At 40.0% G+C, this 20003-nt stretch overlaps 1 pseudogene; it reads left to right on the top strand.

Moving 5' to 3' along the window:
* The first annotated feature begins 17254 nt into the window (after positions 1-17254).
* LOC106990902 (homeobox protein MSX-2-like) overlaps positions 17255-20003 on the top strand; it is a 36594-nt pseudogene continuing 33845 nt past the window's right edge.

Raw genomic sequence — 20003 nt, 5'->3', positions numbered from 1 at the left:
GTCCTCTCTCTCTTCTTTCTAATGATATCCTAATCTCATGAGTTCAACTTTCGTGCTATAGACAACTCATTTTTCCCCAAACACGCAGACAAGAGATTTTGCCCTCCACTTAGGCAATGAAATAATTTTTGGTCTCTGGGTTTTTAGTTCTTTCAAGCTTCTAGTCACACAGCTACAAGCAGCCTTGCCAACATCTTTCAGTATTTATTGGGGAACCTTGACTACAAAAGGTTTCAAGATTGCAAGAGTTTTCAATAAACCTATTATAACTGACTTGCCTTATCAGGCTACAGTTTTTGTTTTGTTTTGTTTTCTTCTTCTTCTTCTGGTGGGGAAGAGGGCAAGGGAGACCCTCTGCATTCTTTATACCCTTACATTTCTATAAGACACCACCAGATCCTCCCTGGCTCTGTTTCCTGGAGGAGGAATTACAGAGAAGTGAAGGAACAGACAAATAATGTGAGCTCCTGGGGATACAAATGCCCTCATGCTATATAGAAGTGAATCACCTAACTTGGCAGCTTCTTCTTCATTGCTATTCCAACACCCCTTCTGGACAAGTTTTCAAATAAACTACAGGGAGAGAAAAAGATATACACCACATGCATATGCTCCCACAGGGAACATATGATTGCTTAAGAAAAGAAGTTAGACAGGTGAGGGGAATGAGATCAGCTTGTCCTTAATTTAGCTTCTAAATTTGTTTTCTATCTCATCTTCCTTCACACTCTTATTTAATGAAGATTTTTAAGTTTTTGGCACATGTAAAATGAAGGAGAAAACAGCAATCCCGTCATATTCCACAAGGAATAGATATTCTTCACAATGTAGTTTTCAGTGGTCACAGACTTTCTTTAAAGAGAAAGTGTGCTTCAGTTCTCATATCATAATTCTAGGAACTGAGTATTGCAACAGAATATAAATGGTCAATTTCACAGCATTCTAATTTGATGGCCACCCAGTATTTTTTCCTATCTTTAAAAACTGAAACAAAGAACTCATTAGTTTGAAAGGTTATCACTGAATTGGCAGGTGACCGATTATTTATTAATTAATAATAAATATTTTTACACTATTTTCCAGATTCTTTTCAAGGTTCTGAAAGTGGGAATATTTTTTTTAAAAAAGCTTTGATCTGTAATGGTTAATTTTATGTATTAACTTGACTAGTCTATACTGCACAACTGTTGGTCAAACACCAGTCCAGATGTTGCTGTGAAGCTATTTTTTATATGTGATTAATACTTAAATCAGTGAGCTTTGATTAAAGCAGATTATCCTGTATAATATGGGTGCTGTTGTTCAGTTGCTCAGTTGTGTCCAACTCTTTGCAACCCTATGGACTGCAGCACATCAGGTTTTCCTGCACTTTACCATCTCCCAGAGCTTGCTCAAACTCATGTTCATTGAGTCAGTGATGGATGCCATCCAACCATCTAGTCTTCTTTCATCCTCTTCTCCTCCTGCTTTCAATCTTTCCCAGCATCAATGTCTTTTCCAATAAGTCAGTTCTTTGCATCAGGTGACCAAAGTATTGGCGCTTCAGCATCAGTCCTTCCAATGAATATTCAAGACTGATTTCCTTTAGGATTGAGTGGTTTGATCTCCTTTCAGTCCAAGGGACTCTCAAGAGTCTTCTCCAACACTGCAGCTCAAAAGCATCAATTCTTTGGTACTCAGCCTTCTTTACAGTCCAACTCTCACGTCCATACTTACTACTGGAAAAACTGTAGCTTTGTCTTATCCAAAACCTTAAAAGCCTTAAGGGTAAATACAGAGGCTTCCTGAAGAAGAAATTCTCAAGACAGCAACATAGAAATTCTGCATAAGTTTCTAGCCTGCTTCCCCATGGAATTCAGACTCAAGACTGAAACATCAACACTTACGTAAATCTCTAGAATTCAGGCCTGCCCTTATGGATTTTAGACTTACCATATCCCAAAATTACAGGAGCCAATTCCTTATGAGAGAGAGAGAACAAGAGAGAAGCAAAAGGGGATATCTCTGTCCATGTATAGATCTCCTTATCGATTCTGTTTCCCTGGAGAACATTGACTACTACAGATTTTAGTACTGAAAACAGAATCTGAAGTATGTGTTTTCCAAATTGGATCTAGAATATCTGTGGTTGATTCTCTAATTTGATTAGATTTAAAAGCATAATGTCCATCAATTGGATATTGATATTTAATAGTAAAGAGAGCACTAATAGTCTGCAGTGTGATATGGCAATATAAATACACAAAATATCATCATTGGAGACTCCTAATAAAATACTTTTAAGAGGCTAGATTTGAATGGCCATGTGTTTGAGAGTTTAGAGCATTTTGCAAATTAGTAAACATAATGATATTGACAGGTTGCTCCTAATTACATTGGACACAGTGGATTAAAAAAGCATGAGCGCAGGGATTCAAATTTCTTCCTCAAGCACCACATAAATGGCCTTAAAGATTCTATGTATGCTCTGAAAGTTCTTAACTCCTACAGCTACAGAGCTGGAGCTTAGATTTCTGAAAACCAAATTGAGGGTTTCACCTTGCAAGTGGCTGAATCATAAGACAGATTGAGTTTCCACCCTCTCCGGATATCTGCTGTTAAAGTGAGGACATTGATTGAGTAGGAATGGGATACTGAGAGTTGAACATATGGGAAAACTCTGATAAGCTGGGGACACTGAATTTATAAATTCTGGTGAGACTCTGCCAATAAAAGGAGCCTCCTCATCCCTGTCTTAGGAAATAATTCTGCTTTACCTAAGGAAACTGTAATGCCTCCCTCAAGAGAGTTGCAATATAAGACACTGATAAGTCTCCTTGGAACCCATCCACACCCCACTCATCTTTGGTTCCCCATTTATATCTGCACTCAAATCCCAGAATGCCTCAAAAGGTAAGATGCAAAGTATGATCAATGAGGAGGCTCAAAAGAATTATGTGATTTTTTGTTCAAATTTATACTGACAGAAATATGAGGAATATGTGTTGTTGTTTTGTTGCTAAGTTGTGTCCAGCTCTTTGCAATCCCATGGATTGGAGCATGTCTTTAGTATCTCCCGGAGTTTGCTCAAACTCCTGTCCACTAAGTCAGTGATGCTATCCAACCATCTCATCCTCTGTCACCCCCTTCTCCTGTCCTCAATCTTTCTTAAATATTACATGTGTGAGGAAATGGTAGAAGGAACATAAATCTGCATCAGGCCAAATTTACATTTATGGGCCCTCTAAGCAGAGATTCTGGATTAATGTTGTAGCTTGGGACATTAGAACGGGTTTGATTATTTGGTTGGTTTACTTGTTGACTGAAATATGGACCAAAATGTGACCTACACTAAATGAAGATTAAATGGCAATGTGCTTTGGTATAGGTGGCTCGGATGGTAAAGAATCTTCCTTCAATGCAAGAGACACTGGTTTGACCCCTGAGTCAAGAAGATCCCCTGGAGAAGGGAATGGATACCTAGTCCAGTATTTTTGCCTGGAGAATTCCATAGACAGAGGAGTCTGGCAGGCTATAGTCCATGGGATCATAAGGAATCAGACATGACTGAGCAACTAACATTTAAGAATTTTAGAGTAGATTTATCATGTGATACCCACTAACCTAACCCAGATGGATCCATAGGACAAATCTTAAACCATAGCTTTGAGAAATAAATTTACAAAGGGATCCCTAGCATCCTTGATGGGCTGATTGTTCTTGTCTGTAGGTTAGAAATTATAGTGAGAACTGCTGCCATTGAATTAAGAAGTTTAGATGTAATAGAGACAACTGGATCCCAGGATGGCAAGGGCCAAGTAATGGTACTCAATCCCCAAAGAAAAAAACAGATCTATGTTAATGGACAGCAAAGTCAAAACTGTAATCAGAAAAGTCTGACTCACAGAGACCTACAACATTAACTAGATGATCATAGTGTCCTTATGAGTAAATATACAAGAAGTCTAGCAAACTCTTATTTTAATTATATAAAGATTTCTAGATTAAATTAACTGAGGCCTAACTTGAATTATAAAAATAGAATCTCAATCTGAATATTTATATTCCTGGAACTGTGTCAGTTTACAGATCCAGAACCTCTTGAACAAAGGAAGATTGGGTCCCTTTGAAGATAAATTCTGCTACACTGCCAGAAATTTACAAAATTAATTTTTCTCTCAGCCTTTCTTACATGGACTACTGTCTTTTCCCAGGGTTACTTTGCATTGAAGGAAAGGAAATAATCATACTTTGGGGGAATACAGGACACTGACTCAACTGACATTATTTCTAGGAGACCCAAAATATCACTGTGATCCCCCAGTCAGAGCTGGAGCATAAGAAGGTCAGATAAACAATGGAGTTTTAACTCAGGTCCATTTCACAGTGGGTCCTCAAACCAACCCTGTGGTTTTTCTCCTGTTGCAGACAGCATGATAGAAATATACATACTCAACAACTGGAAGAATTCCTATTTTTGTTCCATGACCTGTGGTGTGAAGGCCATTATGAGAATAAAGACAAAGCTGAAGCTGCTAAAACTTCATTTACCCAGGAAAACAGTAACCCAAAAGCAATACTGCATTCCCGGAGTGATTGCAAAGATGAGTGCCATCATCAAAGACTTACAGGATGCAGGAATGATGAGTCCCATCACATCCTCATTCAACTCACCTATTTGGCCTGTGCATAAAATAAGTATATGATAGTGAATTAGAGAATGACAGTGAATTATCATAAGCTTAGCCAGGTGGTGACTCCAATTGCAGCTGCTGTACCAGATGTGGTTTTATTGCCTGAGCAAATTAACACATCCCATGGTAACTGGTATGTAGCTATTGATCTAGAAAGTGCTTTTTCCCCTCCATATCTGTTAATAAGACCACCAGCAGCAGTTTTCTTTCAGCTGGCAGGAACTTCACTGTCCTACCTCAGAATTATATCAACTCTTCAGCCCTATGTCATTGCTTTGTTTGTAGGAATCTTTGTCACCTATCTCTTCCACATATATCGCATTGGTCCATTACATTAATGACATTATTACTAATTTTACCTATTAAGCAAGATGTAACAAGCACCCTCATCTTATTAGTAAGACATTTGCGTATCAGAAGATGGGAAATATATCTGACAAAAATTCAGGGATTCTCTATCAGGGGTTCTCCAACTCAATGAAAGTGAAGTTGCATCAGATCCCTCCTACAACCAAAAAAGAGTCACATGGCCTAGTAGTCTCTGAAATTGGAGGGAACACATTTCTCATTTGGGAATGCTACCCAGATTATCTTCTGAGTGACCCCCAAAACTACCAGTTTTGAGTAGGGCTCAGAACAAGAATAGACTCCGCCATGAGTCCAGTCTGCCACCCAGTCTACAATTCACTTTGCCACTAGAGCTATATTACTCATCAGATCATGTATTTGAAGTGTCACTGGCAGGTAGAGATGCTGTGTACAGCCTTTGGGAAGCCCTGCTGCTGCTGCTGCTGCTGCTGCTGCTGCTGCTGCTGCTGCTGCTGCTGCTGCTGCTGCTGCTTCAAAGTCACTTATGTCTGACTCTGCGTGACCCCATAGACGGCAGCCTACCAGGCTCTGCCATCCCTGGGATTCTCCAAGCAAGAATACTGGAGTGGTTTGCCATTTCCTTCTACAATGCATGGAAGTGAAATTGAAAGTGAAGTCCCTCAGTTGTGTCTGACTCTTCACAACCCCATGGACTGCAGCCTACCAGGCTCCTCTGTCCATGGATTTTCCAGGCAAGAGTACTGGAGTGGGGTGCCATTGCCTTCTAGTAGGTGAATTGAAGCACAGATCCTTAGGATCTTAGATCAAGTTCCTTCTATCCTCTGCAGATAACATATTCCTTTGGGGAAATATATCTTCTCTTCCTGCTGAGCCTTAGTAGTGACTGAGCACTTGATCATGAGCCAAAAAGTTACCAAGTGATTTAAAAGTAAAAGTGACTGAAAGTGAAAGTCATTCAGTTGTGTCTGACTCTTTGCAACACCATGGACTATACAGCCCATGGAATTCTCCAGGCTTGAATACTGGAGTGGGTAGCCTTTCCCTTCTCCAGGGGATCTTCCCAACCCAGGGATTAAACTCAGATGACCTGCATTGCAGGAGAATTCTTTACCAGCTGAGCCACAAGGGAAGCCCAACAATACTGGAATGGGTAGCCTATCCCTTCTCCAGTGGATCTTCCTGACTCAGGAACCAAACCAGTGTCTCTAGCATTGCAGGAGGATTCTTAACCAACTTAGCTATCAGGGAAGCCCCAAGTGACTTAAGCTTCCCATCATATATTTGATGTTATGTTGACCCACCAAGCCATAAAGTTGGGCATGCACAGCAGGACTCCATCATCAAATGTTGAATGAACTATGTGATCAGGCCTGGGCAAGTCCTGAAATCACAAGTAAGTTACATGATGAAGTGACCCAATGTCCATGTTCCCCACTCCTGCTACACTGCCTACTCTCTCCTAGGCCTCAATGATGTCCTTGTGTGGAGTTTCTCAGTTCCCCAACTTGGAAGAGAAAACTTGGACCTGGTTTATCAATGGCTCTGTGTAATATTCAAGTACTACAAAAAATTGGACAACCATACTATAGTCCATTTCTGGGATGTCCCTGAAGAAAAATGGTGAAGAGAAATCTACCCAGGGCACAGAACTTCATGCAATGGATTTGGCTGATCATTTTTCTCAGAAATAAAAATGGCCCACTATGTGACTATATATATATATATAGTTTTATATGTGTGTGTGTGTGTGTGTGTGTGTGTGTGTGTGTATATATATATATATACACACATGTGTACACATATATATATAATTTGTCCCTCAGTCATGTCCAACTCTCTGCACCCCATGGACTGCAGCACACCAGGCTTCCCTGTCCTTCATCATCTCCCAGAGCTTGCTTACACTCATGCCCATTGAGTCAATGGTGCCATCCAACCATCTCATCCTCTGTCATCCCATTCTCCTCGCGCCTTCAATCCTTCCCAGCATCAGAGTCTTTTGAAATGAGTCAGCTCTTTGCATCTTCAGCCTCATCATCAGTCCGTCCAATGAATATTCAGGATTGAGTTCCTTTAGAATTGGCTAGTTTGATCTCCTTGATGGCCAAAGGACTCTGAGGAGTGTTCTCCAGCATCACAGTTCAAAAGCATCAATTCTTCAGTGTTCTGCCTTCCTTATGGTCTAGCTCTCACATCCATATATGACTACTGGAAAAACCACAGCTTTTATTAGATGGACCTTTGTCAGCAAAGTAATTTCTCTGCCTTTTAATATGCTGTCTAGGTTTGTCATAGCTTTTCTTCTGAGGAGCAAATGTCTTTTAATTTCTTGGCTGTAGTCACCATTTTTAGTGATTTTGGAGCCCAAGAAAATAAAGTTTGTCACTGTTTCCAGTGTTTCGCCACCTATTTGCAATGAAGTGATGGGAGCAGATGCCATGGTCTTCATTTTTTGTTAAGCCAGCTTTTTCAATCTCTTCTTCCACTTTCATCAAGAGGCTCTTTAGTTCCTCTTCACTTTCTGCCATAAGGGTGACAACATACAGCCTTTATGTACTCCTTTCCTAATTTGGAACCAGTCTGTTTTTCCATGTCCAGTTCGTGCTGTTGCTGTTTGACCTGCATACAGGTTTCTCAGGAGATAGGTTAGGTGGTCTGGCATTCCCATTCTTTAAGAATTTTCCACAATTTGCTGTAATCCAAATCAAAGGCTTTAGTGTACTTAGTGAAGCAAAAGGATATATTTTTTATAGAATTCTCTTGCTTTTGGCAATTGGATCTCTGATTCCTCTGCCTTCTCCAAATGCAGCTTGAACATCTGGACGTTCTCTGTTCATGTACTATTGAAACCTGGCTTGGAGAATTTTGAGCACTACTTTGCTAGCAGTGAAATGAGTTTAATTGTGTGGTAATTTGATTTTTCTTTGGAATTGCCCTTCTTTGGGATTGGAATGAAAACTGACCTTTTCCAGTCCTGTGGCCACTGCTGAGTTTTGTAAATTTGCTGGCATATAGAGTACAGCACTTTCAGAGCATCATCTTTTAGGATTTGAACTAGTTCAGCTGGCATTACATCACCTCCACTAGCTTTGTCTGTGGTGAGGCTTCCTAAGGCCCACTTGACTTCACAGTCCAACATGTCTGGCTCTAAGTGAGTCATCACATCACTGTGGTTATCTGGTCATTAAGATGTTTTTTGCATAGTTCATTTGTGTATTCTTGCCACCTCTTCTTAATATGTACTGCTTCTGTTAGGTCCATATATATAGTCTATGACAAATGTTTTGGCCAGATGTCAGGGGTTTTGAACTATTGTGATTGGAAAATTGGTGGCAAAAAATGTCTGGGGAGTGGTACATTCATAGACCTCTATGTGTGGACAAAAATGTTATGAAATTATGTGCCATATGAAGATGACTTCAGCAGAACAGAATTTTAATCAAGTAGATGGGATGACCCATTCTATATATACAGTTCAGCATTCTTCCTCAGTTACCACATCATTGCTCAGAGGGCTTATGAACAGTGTCCTTGGCAGCAGTGATAAACATTATGCCCAGGCTCAGCACCATGGACTTTTTTCCTCCTGGGTCATGCTAACTACCCAATCTTCCAACAGCAGAGACCAACACTGAGTCCCCAGTAAGAAATCATTGCCTGGAGTGATCTTCCTGCTACTTGACATTAGGTTGATTACATTATATCACTTCCAGTATGGAATCAACAGTGTTTTCTTCTTACTGGAATATATCCTTACTCTGGTTATGGATTTGTCTTCCCTGAACACAAGGCTCCTACCAAAACTACCACCTGTGGACTTACACAATGCCTCATCAACTGTCAAAGTATTGCACACAGCATAGCCTCTTATTTAGGAACTCACTTTGTGTGTGTTCATGGCTCAGTCATGTCCAACTCTTTGTGACACCATGGACTATAGACAGCCAGGCTCCTCAGTCCATGGAATTCCCCAAGCAAGAATAGTGTAGTGGGTTGCCATTCCTTTCTCCACTGGATCTTCCTGACCCAGGGATCAAATCTGGGTCTGCTGCATTGCAGGCAGATTCTTTACCTCTGAGCCAGAATGTGCCCATACTCATGAACTTTACTGGCCTTAGCATGTTCCCCGCCACCCTGAACCAGTTGGCTTTGTAGAATGGGGGAATGGCCTTTTGCAGATGTAGTTGCAGTGCTAGCTAGGTGGAAAAGTGGTGCATTTCTGGAGTAAGGTTCTACTGGAGGGTGTGTGGCTCTGAATCAGCACACAGTATGTAGTGCTGTTCCTCCCACAACAGAGATGGATGGGTCCAGGAACCAAAGGGTGGCAATGAGAACAGCACCACTTACTCTTACCCTTAGGAGCCCACTAGCAAAATCTTGGACTTTCTGTCCCTGCAACAATAGGCTCTGCTGGTCTAGACATCCAAGTTCCAACAAGAAACAATAGTTCCATTGAACTAGAAGCTAAGACTACCATCCAGTCATTTTGGATCACTTATGTCTCTAGGTCAACAGGCAGAGTGAATTTACTGTATTGGCTGGAGTGATTGATTCTATCAAGGGCAAATTGAATAGATACTCTACAGTGGAGGTAAGGAAGAATACATCTGAAATATTGGAGATACTTTAGGATGGCCCTTAGTGTTTTTCATGCCCTGTGGTTAAAGTTAATGGAAAACTACAACAACCCAATTCAGGGACTGCTAACAACCCAAATCCTTCAGGAATAAAGATCTCAATCATCCCACCAGGTAAAGAACACAAAAAGCTAATGTGCTTGCTGGAGGGCAGAGGAAATTTTGAAGGAATGGTGAAAAAAGATACTTACATCATCTATGTGATCAGTTACAGAAGTGAGAACTGTTTGTAATGACCACTTCTTCCTTATTTTTTTTAATGAATGTGTGACCTTTGTTTCCTTCTCTTTCTTATCCCCTTATACTTAAGAACTTTGTTAATTTTACAACATTGTATTTAGGTTACAAAATATCAGGAAGGGTGAACATCACCCAGGACTTCGTAATAAATAAGACTTCTCTCAATGAAAACTCCAAGCCTGGATAATATCAATGGTAAGTTCTATAAAATATTTAAGAAAGAAACAATACCAATTTTATACAAACTCTCAGGTACTAGAATACGACATAAAGAAGAGAGAAGCTAGTTGTACTTACAAGAAGGGAATAAGAGGGAAATCGTTGCACTATTTGAAGAGTCTTAAAAGATGTATTTATCGAGCATTGAATTTACATTTATTTCCTATAACTTCCACATTGTTGGCTTTTTTATAAGTAGACCTAGTGAGGAAGAAGTGGCAGTTACTCTAGACTCATTGGTGTATATCAAAGGTTGAGAAATAAATCTGACAAAAATTCAAGGATCCTCTATGTCAGTGAAATTTCTGGAGGTCCACTTCTGTCCTTGTGATCTAACAGAGCACATGTAACCCAACTAGTAAAAGATGACCTTTGATATAACCATCCTTCCAAAGAAGGAGGACTTTGTGATATCACTAACACTTCTTGCTTCTAAGTTCCCACCATTTCTGATGCAATCATCTGGAAAACTAGCATTTGTCAATATCACTATGGAGACAATATGGCAGTATGGTTAAAAGCACTCATGCTGTGGCATCTTGAAGGTATGGGCTAAGATCCTCTGTTATTATTAAGTTTTGTGACTTTGAGCAAGTTAAAGTTTTCAGTGGCATAACTTTTAATTTTTCAAAATAAATATAATAATAATACCAACCAGTAGAATTGTTAGGAGGATTAAATGAGAGAATGCATATCACAAATTCTCAGCTTTATTAAATAGTTATGCTTCTTATTATAAAAGATAATTGAACTGAACACAGATCTCCTAACAAAGTGAGAGTGAGAACCTTCCTCCCATGATCTAATATGTAGTGAAAGTAATATTGCTAGTAAGTACATCCATAGTTTATCCAATTTTAGAAATCACAGTCCTAATTCCTATTGAATTTTACAAATGCTTTACAAATGTGTCTTTTGCATGTCAGTGATGCCAACTTATGTTTCTAGCTAGTACTTTAATCTGTTTTTTCTTTCCAATTAAAAATTTAAATTCAAATATGAAACAAGGAATTCAGTGAAAATGGAATTTAGGGCCTTCCTAACCCTAAATCCATTTGCCTGTTCTTTTCTTTAATAGTGGCCACTATTACTAATATCTTAATATTCTTCCAGGGGACTTCCCAGCAGCGCTAGTGGTAAAGAACCCCCCTGACAAGGCAGGAGACAGAAGAAACGCAAGTTTGATCCCTGGGTTGGGAAGATACCCTGGAGGAGTGCACAGCAACCCACTCCAGTTTTCTTGCCTGAAGAATCTCATGGACAGAGGATCTAGGAGGGTTACAGTGCATGGGGTTGCACAGAGCTGGACACAACTGAAGCAACTTAGCACACACACACACAGATAGATACTAGATGCATTATCATTCTCCCTCAATCTTTTCTTTCTCTCTCTTTTCCATTTTCCTTTCCTTTTCCTACATTATTAGTTCAATGATATTAATATTGATATGTATCTTTGGGCACAATGATACATAAAGTTCTACTTTATTCTTTTTATTATCTACTTGAAATTCTATTATAAGAATATTTCATCATGTATTTTGCTTCCAATCATTTACTACTAAATTTTTTAAAATTAATACTATATATGCATGTGTGCATGCTAAGTCGCTTCAGTCATGTCCAACTCTTTGTGACCCTATGGACTGTAGTCAGGCTCCTCTGTCCATGGGATTCTCCAGGCAAGAGTACTGAAGTGGTCCCCATTTCTTTCACCATGGGCATGTATAATATATTGCATTGCTGATGCTGTTAAAGCTCCAGTCATCTAAATATTCACACTGTCTGCACTGTTCACTGAATCCAGGGTACACAAGGCTGGAGCTAAGAGGCTAGAAAAAGATATGAGGAGCCATAGGAACTGAAGACCCGTTTACTCTCTCCTAACTGGCATGACAGCCATAATACAGTCTCTCTCCTGGCTGACACAGCAGCCATAGCAGTAGCTGTAACATAACCATAATGTAGCAATAATGTAGCCACACCATAACCTCATATAACATAACCATGTTGTCGCTCCAACTCAGCAACAGCCAGGGCTTTCATGGTGAAGCTCATACAGGTGTACCACACAAAGTAGCCTGTGACCAAGCAAGTACCTTGTGATGTGCAGGAACAGTGCTGTAAGTGACCTCAACTATTATACAACTGTGTAAAGTCATTGTTTACAGAACATGGGGTAAAAGACCCTCACTGGCACCATCTTGTTAATTTCCCCATATATGTATATGAGTACACACACACACACACACACACACACACACACACACACACACATACATATGGGGCTTCCCCAGTGGATCAGCTGTAAAGAATCTGCCTACAATGGGGAAGCTGCAGAAGATATGGGTTCAGTTCCTGGATTGGGAAGATTTCCCTAGAGGAGGGCAGAGCAACCCACTCCAGTATTCTTGCCTGGAGAATTCCAAATACAGAGAAGCCTGGCAGGCTACAGTCCATAAGGTTGCAAGATTGCAAAGAGTCAGATGTAACTGAAATGATGATATCTCCTCATAAATATCACACATATCTAGATGAATTCCTAGAACCTAAAATTTAGGCTATATATATTATGATTTTTTTTTTCCAAATTGGTTACACCAATTTTGATCCTCACTAAAAGTATAAGGAATATTGATTTCCCACACTCTCATCATTAGAGTAAGTAATGAATCTTTTTGATAATTCAAATGGATGAAAACATCTCCATTTAGTATTCAATTTTCATTTTCTTACTTAGGATGAAGTGGAGAAACTCTTCAGATAATTCTGTTTCTTCTCTGTCTACAGTCTCTGTTTTCTCTCATATTCCATTGACACCTTCTTACTGACTGATGAAATCAGACACCAGTTTTGTTTGTTTTCTTGTTTTTCTTTAAAAAAAGACTAGATACGAAAAGCATTTATTTTAGTATTTATTTATTTATTTTGCTGCACTGGGTCTTAGTTCTGGCCTGTGAGATCTTTAATCACAGCATGCAAACTTCTTAGTTGCAGCATGTGGGATCTAATTCCTTGACCAGGGATCATAACTGGGTCCCCTTCATTGGGAACATGGAGTCTTGGACCACCAGGAAGTCCCTAACTATATTTTAGTGAGAATATTTAAGCTTTACTCTCTTCGATTTAGTTCAGTCGCTCAGTCGTGTCCGGTTCTTTGTGACCCCATGAATCGTAGCACGCCAGGCCTCCCTGTCCATCACCATCTCCCAGAGTTCACTCAGACTCACATCCATCGAGTCAGTGATGCCATTTAGTCATCTCATCCTCTGTCGTCCCCTTCTCCTCCTGCCCCCAATCCCTCCCAGCATCAAAGTTTTTTCCAATGAGTCAACTGTTCGCATGAGGTGGCCAGAGTACTGGAGTTTCAGCTTTAGCATCATTCCTTCCAAAAGAACACCCAGGGCTGATCTCCTTTAGGATGGACTGGTTGGATCTCCTTGCAGTCCAAGGGACTCTCATGAGTCTTCTCCAACACCACAGTTCAAAAGCATCAATTCTTCAGCATTCAGCTTTCTTCACAGTCCAACTCTCACATCAATACATGACCACTGGAAAACCATAGTCTTGACTAGACGGACATTTACTCTCTTGGCAAATAGCAATTGTATAATATTAATACATATTGTTAACTTCAGCACCATACTTAGACATTATTCATCTTATAGCTGAAAGTTTGCACCCTTTTACCCATCTCTCCTTAATCTTCTCTATATTTCACCCACCCGTTAGTCTCTAGACACCACTTTTCAACTCTCTGATTCAGTGACTTTGACACATATAAGTGAAACCATGCAGAATTTCAGAATTTGTCTTTCTCTGTCTGGCTTATTTACTTAACATAATGATCTCAAGGTGCATCCATGTTGTCAAAAATAGCAGCATTTTCTTCTTTCTCATGACAATATTATTGCATTATATGTTTTTTATATATATGTATATCACATTTTAAAATATTTTTATCATATATATATTAGGTTGGTGCATACACTATTGTGATTTTGGACTATGAATTTTAAATCAGTATAATGAGTCTCAAACTCATTGTTATCAATCAAAATAGGAATCATTACAATCAACATATTTTTGCTGACAAGTAACAAGTTTGTTTATTCCTTTAGTATATTAATACATGCATTGATATATACACCACACATATATTTTTATCCTTTCATCTGCTGGCGAACACTTTGATTGTTTCCATATCTTGACTCCTGTAATGTATACATTGAAGTATTATATATGTATTACAATTTCTTTACCCAGTCATTGGCAGATGGACACTAAGGTAATTTCTATGTCTTGACTATTTTGAATGATGCAGAAAGAATGGTTCAATATTCATGAATCAATCAATATGACTACAGGGCTATTAACAAGACAAAGTGTAAAAGTCACATGATTATCTCAATAGACAGAGAAAAGACACTTAGCAAAATTCAACATCCATTCATAATTTAAAATTGTTATCTAAGTGGGTATAGAGGGCATATATATAATAAAGACAACTTATGACAAATCCACAGTCAACGTCATACTCAATGGTGAAAGGAAGAAAGGCTTTTCTCTAAATTCAGGGAAAAGACAAGAATATCAATGTTTATCACTTCTATTTAACATATTACTGAAAGTTCTAGCTAAAGAAATTAAGCAAGAAAAAATAAATAAAAGATTTTTATGTTGGAAGGGAAGAAGCAAAACTGTCACTATTAGCAAGTGATTAATACTTTATTTTGAAGAAAGTGGGGAAAACCACTAGACCATTCAGGTATGACCTAAATCAAATCCCTTATGACTATACAGTGCATGTGAGAAATAAATTTAAGGGACTAGATCTGATATACAGAGTCCCTGGTGAACTATGGATGGAGGTTAATGACATTGTATAGGAGACAGGAATCAAGACGATCCCCAAAAAAGAAATGCAAAAAAGCAAAATGGCTGTCTGAGGAGGCCTTACAAATAGCTGTGAAAAGAAGAGAAGCAAAAAGCAAAGGAGAAAAGGAAAGATATACTCATTTGAATGCAGAGTTCCAAAGAATAGCAAGGAGAGATAAGAAAGCCTTCCTCAATGATCAGTGCAAAGAAATAGAGGAAAACAATAGAATGGGAAAGACTAGAATCTCTTCAAGAAAATTAGAGATACCAAGGGAAAATTTCATGCAAAGATAGGCTCAATAAAGGACAGAAACTCTATGGAACTAACAGAAGCAGAGGATATTAAGAATAGGTGGCAAGAATACACAGAACTATACAAAAAAGATCTTCACGACCCAGATAATCATGATGGTGTGATCACTCACACTCACATAGAGCCAGACATTCTGGAATGTAAAGTCAAGTTGGCCTTAGGAAGCATCACTATGAACAAAGCTAATAGAGCTGATGGAATTCCAGTTGAGCTATTTCAAATCCTGAAAGATGATGCTGTGAAAGTGCTGAACTCAATATGTCAGCAAATTTGGAAAACTTAGCAGTAGCAACAGGACTGGAAAAGGTCAGTTTTCATTTCAATCCCAAAAAAAGGCAATGCCAAAGAATGCTCAAACTTCCACACAATTGATCTCACATGCTAGTAAAGTAATGCTCAAAATTCTCCAAGCCAGGCTTCAGCAATATGTGAACCATGAACTTCCAGATGTTCAAGTTGGTTTTAGAAAAGGCAGAGGAACCAGAGATCAAATCACCAACATCCACTGGATCATGGAAAAGCAAGAGAGTTCCAGAAAAACATCTATTTCTGCTTTATTGACTATGCCAAAGTCTTTGACTGTGTGGATCACAATTAACTGTGGAAAATCCTGAAAGAGATGGGAATCCCAGAACACCTGAACTGCCTATTGAGAAACCTGTATGCAGGTCAGGAAGCAACAGTTAGAACTGGACATGGAACAACAGACTGGTTCCAAATAGGAAAAGGGGTACATCAAGGCTGTATACTGTCACCCTGCTTATTTAACTTACATCATGAGAAACTTACATCATGAGAAACTTACATCATGAGAAACTTACATCATGAGAAACGCTGGGCTGGAAGAAGCACAAGCTGGAATCAAGATTGCCAGGAGAAATATCAATAACTTCAGATATGCAGATGACACCACCCTTATGGCAGAATGTGAAGAAGAACTAAAAAGCCTCTTGATGAAAGTGAAAGAGGAGAGTAAAAAAGTTACTTGAAGCTCAACATTCAGAAAACGAAGATCATGGCATCTGGTCCCATCACTTCATGGAAAATAGATGGGGAGACAGTGGAAACAGTGGTTGACTTTATTGTTCTGGGCTCCAAAATCACTGCAGATGGTGATGTCAGCCATGAAATTAAAAGATGTTTGCTCCTTGAAAGGAAAGTTATGACCAACCTAAACAGCATATTAAAAAACAGAGACATTACTTTGTCAACAAAGATCCGTCTAGTCAAGGCTATGGTTTTCTCAGTGGTCATGTATGGATGTGAGGGTTGCACTATAAAGAAAGCTGAGCACCAAACAATTTATGCTTTTGAACTGTGGTGTTGGAGGAGACTCTTGAGGGTCCCTTGGACTGCAAGGAGATCCAACCAGCCCATCCTAAACAAGATCATTCCTGGGTGTTCATTGGAAGGACCGATCTTGAAACTGAAACTCCAATACTTTGGCCACCTGATGCGAAGAGCTGACTTATTTGAAAAGACCCTGATGCTGGGAAAGATTGGGGGCAGGAGGAGAAAGGGACAACAGAGGATGAGATGGTTGGATGGCATCATCGACTGGCGGACATGGGTTTGAGTGGACTCCGGGTGTTAGTGGTGGACAGGGAGGCCTGGCGTGCTGCGATTCATGGGGTCACAAAGAGTTGGATACAACTGAGCGACTGAACTGAACTGAACTGAATACTTTATTTGGAAAACCCTAAAGTCTCTACCTAAAGTGCCACCTGGCCTTGTGCCCTGTGTGTTTACTTCTCTGCGGAGATGCCCAGCCAGAGTGAACGACCTGAGGACAGCGCTGGACTCGTCCCTGCTGAGAGCTGGACCCTGCACAAGGAAGAGCTCAGCAGCAAGCTGGAGCTATGTTCCTAAAAGGGCAGTGATGGAGAGGAGCTATCACATTCTCGAGGTCTGGGCAGTGGCCTAGAGGAGCTACCACATGCCCGAGGTCAGGGGAGGTGGCTGAGATGAGCAACCCCACGTTCAAGGAATGGTGGATGCACGGGTTCAGGAAGGCCAAGAAGAGCTACTCCACGTCCAAGGTCAGGAGGGGCGGGTGTGAGGAGATACCCCTCATCCAAGTAAGATAAGCCCAAGTAAGATGGTAGGTGTTGCAAGAGGGCATCAGAGGGTAGACACACTGAAACCATAATCACAGAAAACTAGCCAATCTGATCACATGGACCACAGCTTTGTTTAACTCAATGAAACTAAGCCATGCTGTGTGGGGCCAACCAAGATGGAGGGTCATGGTGGAGAGGTCTGACAGAATGTGGTCCACTGGAGAAGGGAATGGCAAACCACTTCAGTATTCTGGCCTTGAGAACCCCAAGAATAGTATGAAAAGGCAAAATGATAGGATACTGAAAGGGAAACTCCCCAGGTTGTTAGGTGTCCAATATGCTACTCTAGATCAGTGGAAAAATAACTCCAGAAAGAATAAAGGAATGGAGCCAAAGCAAAAACAATACCCAGCTGTGGATGTGACTGGTGATAGAGGCAAGGTCCGATGCTGTAAGAGCAATATTGCATAGGAACTTGGAATGTCAGGTCCATGAATCAAGGCAAATTGGAAGTGGTCAAACAGGAGATGGCAAGAGTGAACGTTGACATTCTAGGAATCAGCAAACTAAAATGGACTGGAATGGGTGAATTTAACTAAGATGACCATTATATCTACTACTGTGGGCAGGAATCCCTTAGAAAAAATGGAGTAGCCATCATGGTCAACAACAGAGTATGAAATGCAGTACTTGGATGCAATCTCAAAAACGACAGAATGATCTCTATTCCTCTCCAAGGCAAACCATTCAATATCACAGTAATGCAAGCCTATGCCCCAACGAGTAATGCTGAAGAAGCTGAAGTTGAATATTTCTATGAAGACCTATAAGACCTTTTAGAACTAACACTCCAAAAAGATGTCCTTTTCATTATAGGGAACTGAATGCAAAAGTAGGAAGTCAAGAAACACCTGGAGTAACAGGCAAATTTTGCCTTAGAGTACAGAATGAAGCAGGGCAAAGGCTAATAGAGTTCTGACAAGAGAATTCACTGGTCATAGCAAACACCCTCTTCCAACAACACAAGAAAAGACTCTACATATATATCACCTGATGGTCAACATCAAAATCAGATTGATTATATCCTTTGCTTTTTATTACCCACGTTGAATTCAGTGCTATCCCTTAATATGGATCTTACAAGACTAGCTCCCTTTTTTATTGGCTGTGTTTTTCTGAATAATGATGAAGGAGGCAGAGGCAAGTCTGATGCATAATCCTGAAGGCCTTCAGTGGGGTAAGTTCACATTGCTAGGATACCTCCTTCCATAGGAACTGTTTCCAAACTCTGACCCCATTTCTGGGAATGCTATGCATGTGAACAACTTATGTGACTGTGAAAGAAACAAAAAGATTGAAATTGGCCAATTAAGGCATCACATGCAGGCAAACCGACCAAGGGAGGGTAACCTGTCACCTGGTGGGAGATAGTCAGAGTTTCTCTTCAGTAAACCAGTGAAAAGGAAAGGCTCCTGCTTGTTTGAGAATATTCAGAGGACCCCATCTTCTCTCCAAAGATTACAGGCAGAAATCTCTTAGGCAAAGATACCAATCTTTAGCATCATTAAAGGTCTATTTTCTTTAGGGCATGTCCTGAGGGTAAATGCTCATACCTACACATTTATCCAGTTTAATTATCTGCCAAACACTGCAAGATTCTGGGGACAGGAATGACAAGATCCAGCCCTTGCCCTCAGACTCCCAACCCAGTAAAAATGATTGAGGTAATCAGAGGGGATAAGAGGATGGAGAAATGTTTCTTTGTCCCACCTGGGATACCATGTGAGAAAAAGCTGAAGTTTCCACGTAACAGGTATCATCTCCATTTAGGGAGAGTGAATGGAAGTGAGCCAAAAGAAGGGGAGAGAGTGGGGAGAATCTAAACAGAGAGAATAGCTTGAGCCAAGTCATGTAAATAGGGTGGCTCCTTTATTTCTCTGTATTCTCAAGATCTGGAATGATGCCTTATACCTGGTATATGTTCAATGAGGTTTATTGAGTAAATGAATGATACAAACAGAAATACAACATGTGGAAAATAGTGTCATTTTGAAAGTCTGTGAATTTTTGGAGAAGGGAAATCAGAATTACTTTCTATATAATTGAAAAATGCTGCTAACAACAGCAAAATGTAAAGTTACTACTGAGTCAAGTATCCTTATCCAGCAATTATCTCTTTTCCTCAGGGTTCAGTATTGGCCTTTCTCTCCATACATCTGTCCACTACCTCGTCCTTCTGCTGTTCCTTTCATTCTACAACGAGAAGAAACGTGTGTGCTTGCTAAGTCCCTGCAGTTATTTCTGACTTTGCAACCTTTGTTTTGGAAATGATCAGGAATTGTTTTCTGCATTTTGTAAAGATTTTTAGCTGTGGCCTGGTATGGAGAAGTGGTTGTTATTTCCATCTAGTTGCTGAAATCAGTATGAACCATTTCTCAAGAAAGAGCAAGAATATTACCTATCCATTGTTGTTTAGTCTCTAAGTCACATCCTACTCTTTTGAGATCCCATGGACTGTAGCCCACCAGGCTCCTCTGTCCATGGGATTTTTCCATGCCAGAATACTGGAGTGGGTTGTCATGGCCTTCTCCAGGGAGTCTTCCCAACCCAATTATCAAACCTTCATCTCACGTCTGCTCCATTTGCAAGTGGG

This window comes from Ovis aries, chromosome 2, assembly GCF_016772045.2.
Source record: "Ovis aries strain OAR_USU_Benz2616 breed Rambouillet chromosome 2, ARS-UI_Ramb_v3.0, whole genome shotgun sequence".
In the NCBI taxonomy this organism is placed as follows: Eukaryota; Metazoa; Chordata; class Mammalia; order Artiodactyla; family Bovidae; genus Ovis; species Ovis aries.
The sequence above is the reverse complement of the archived record's forward strand: the minus strand, read 5'-3'. Positions and strand labels throughout refer to the sequence as shown.